At 45.9% G+C, this 3,525-nt stretch overlaps 1 pseudogene; it reads left to right on the forward strand.

Moving 5' to 3' along the window:
- Window positions 1-2,945: 2,945 nt before the first annotated feature.
- On the forward strand, window positions 2,946-3,312 carry LOC143822768 (prefoldin subunit 1 pseudogene; annotated as a pseudogene).
- The last annotated feature ends 213 nt before the right edge of the window (window positions 3,313-3,525 follow it).

Raw genomic sequence — 3,525 nt, forward strand, 5'->3', positions numbered from 1 at the left:
CAAGCAAAGCGGCCGCCAAAGCAGCCGATTAGCTTGCGGCCTGGCAAGCTTCCTTTTGCGGGAGCGGGGGGGGGGAAGCACGGCTGCCGGCTCAAACGTGGCCACCGGATCGCCCTCCCCCATCCATCAGTCCGCAGCCTAAAAAAGGTTGCGGACCACTGGTCTATAGGACCCCATCCAACTCTATGATTCTATTCATTTTTATTTTACTCCTTTCTACAAGTGGGGCAGTTTACAACAATAAAATAAAGATTAAAAGTTCATTAAAGCATAGTTTAAAATCTTTCCCCTCCCTCAGCTCTCATTAATCTCATCCACTAACTATATTTGATAGTGTAAGGCACAGTGGGAACTTATCACACTAGTATTAAAGAAGGAAAAAAAGAGTGGAAAGTTTTGGGTGAAGGTCATCTTCTAGTGGATTTGAAACAGACTTCCTAGTTCATACGGCAATCTTTTAACAAGTATGCTATGCTAGTAGTTCATGTCAAATATGCACTTTTAAGTGTTGCTGGGTTTTGTTGGTGGTGTTCTGACCAGCGATGACCCTGTTTAGCTTCTGAGATCAGAGGCAATCAGGCCAGCCTAGGCCATCCAGATCTTTACTCATGTAAAATGATTCAAAGCACCACACCACTTATGTATAGTAGCTCCAACTGCCACAAGTTTTTTAGTTTTCTTCCAGGGAAACTTCTCTCTCTCTTTGAAGTTTCCTTTCAATGTCCTTTGCTGGAGAAAAGACCCATGAAAGAATATGTGGAAAGGTATTATAGAAAGAGGGTGAATTTGCTTCCCAGTTCTTTTCAAAAGCTATCAGCTCAAAAAATCTTTTTTTATGGTGGTGGTGGTGGGGGGGGGGTGTCTTAGCCTGCTGTTCTAATGGATCACACACTTTGTCATCTGCTGTGATGCTCAAACTTCAGGGTCCCCCCCCCCAACACCTTTCCTCAATTCCCAGTCTTGTGCTGCTTTTGATTTTCTGAAATATTCTTCTCGTGGCATATATCACAGGCAGAGGAGTTCAGAAGTCCAGCTATGAAGACAGAAGTCGTCCATGAAGATTCAGAGCTATAGAGAAAACTTCCATTAGATCCCACTCCTTTCCTATCTCACCCAGACCCCCAATCTCACACAAAACTTACAAAAGTACTATGCATTCATTCCCTGGCGAAAAGGGTTTTTGTTAAGAATGGCAGGTCCTTGATCTGTGCTTAAAGGGTGTCTTCCCCTTTTCCCTCTTAGTAGTTTTAGAGTCCCTTATTTCTCAGTCTGGGTTTCCAAAGTCTAATGTCAGAAAGGTTCCCTTTGACAAGAGGCAATGGTAGAGACGAGGAGGGTGCTAGAATAAAGCCTGGTTTTGATCATTCAAAGCAGCTACAAGAATGAGATCTTCTGTTATATACTGTTGCGTGCCTCTTCTTTGCATAAACCAGGTTACCAGTCTGTTAGATGATGCTCGAAAGTTTCTTGAATTGCAACTGATACAGGGCTGTAGCTGACCCTAACTTGCGAGATGGGGCTTCCATATGACCCATTATGCACGGGGGTTTTAGCGCACATTCGGGGTGGAATGGCGGTGACTAAAATCACGGATAACGCATGGAGCCGGCTGCAACCGGCTGCAGCTTCGGTGCATGCCGCCGAAAAAGCCGCGTCAGTGAAACGCGGAAGAAAGCGCAGCTTCCGGGTGAGCGGGGCGCAACCAGAAGCGGCGCCCGGATCGGCGCGTGCATAATCGGTTACTCTGGGTTTTGCCGCCGTCGCGCCCCGCCCCGTGTATAACCGGTATGCGTCGCGTCTTCCCCCTCCGCGTTTTCCATGTGACCCGAAATCGCCGTTTCGGCGGCCGTGCATAATGGGCCAATAACTGGGCTGCTGCAAAGAAATAATGTATTTGATTTATTCACTGCCTCAAGCCTGGTAACAAAGAAGGATGGTATACAATATATTTTACAACAAAGTTAAAATAAGAATATAAAAACTATGCAATAAATAATTAAAACAGTCCTGATGCTCTGGGTGGCATGACTATTTTGGGGGGGGGGCATGCAGTTCATCTGTGCATCCTGGCCTCATTGTTAAAACAACTTCTCTATTCAAGTGGAGGTCCCTTGCACATCCACTGGAGGTCAAATGTTCCTATACAGATATTCCAAGGGGCTGTCTTCAATAACCTTTCCTAGTTTTGAACAACACCTGAACAACACCACCCTGGTGACTGCAAAATGACATTAAAAACATATTTTATGCATGTCTCTGTGTTTTTCTAAAACAATTGTGTGTACTTAATATTGACCTCTGAGGACGACCTGTCTAAGTCGAAATGTGTTAGGACTCTAGATGTTAGGACAGAACTAATGTATCTATGTGTGGTTTGTGTCACTTTTATACTTTTATATATTTGAGCTCCATAAATAAAATTCAAATAAAATACGTTTCTGGGTAATAGCACACTGGGTAATAGCTAGGGTTGTGCAGGGAGGCCCCGATTCGGACCGTTTCGGAGCTGTCCGAATCGATTCGGGGCCAATGCAAGTCAATGGAGGCCATTGACTTGCATTGGAAAGCCTTCCCCACCTTCCCTGGGGGCTGGGGGGGAGGGGGTGTACGTTGCACCCATAAAACCTCTTCAGGAGCTCGGGGAAGGTCTTCCCTGATTCCCCTGCAAGTTTCAAGAAGATTGGACCAAGAGGTCCAGTCCTAGGGGCTCCCAAAGAGGGTGCCCCTATCAGCTCCATTGGATAGAATGGAGTGTCAGGTTCTTTAGTTTGAACATTTCCCCATAGACTTCTATGGGGAATGTTCGGGCACGATTCGGGTGATTCAGAGATTTCCGAATCGCCCATCCCTAGTAATAGCATGTCTGGACCCTCCCTCATAACAGCACAGCACACATACAAAACCTGCAACAAGAGAGAATAGAAACATGCCACTCACGGAGCAGGCAAAATGGCGGCGCCCGTGGAGCTGAAAAAGGCGTTTACTGAACTTCAGGCAAAAGTGATTGATACCCAGCAAAAAGTGAAGCTTGCAGATATACAAATAGATCAGCTAAACAGGACGAAAAAGCATGCACATCTTACTGACACAGAGATTATGACTTTGGCAGATGAGACAAGAATGTATGAAGGTGTAGGAAGAATGTTTATTCTTCAATCCAAAGGCGTAATTCACAACCAGCGTTTAGAGAAATGAAAAACTGCAGAAGAGAAAATTAAGGAACTGGAGCAGGGAAAGTCGTTCCTGGGGCGGGGTGTAAAAGAGGCTGAAGATAATATCCGGGAGATGCTGACGGCAAGAAGATCGCGCTAGGGGAGGGGACCCTTCGGCCTCTCCAGCCCCCCCCCTCTTATCTTTGGACTGAGCAAAGAAGACCCGAATCGCCAGATCATTCAACACAGGGGACTCAAGAAGCTTGAGTTAGCTGTGAAGCTGCATCCACCACTCCTATTGTTTGGTGTACCAGCAAATTCTACCAAATGGGAAAAAAACAAAACAAAACGGGCCACTCACTATGCTGTGTGA

The sequence above is a fragment of the Paroedura picta genome, chromosome 13 (assembly GCF_049243985.1).
Source record: "Paroedura picta isolate Pp20150507F chromosome 13, Ppicta_v3.0, whole genome shotgun sequence".
Taxonomy (NCBI): Eukaryota; Metazoa; Chordata; class Lepidosauria; order Squamata; family Gekkonidae; genus Paroedura; species Paroedura picta.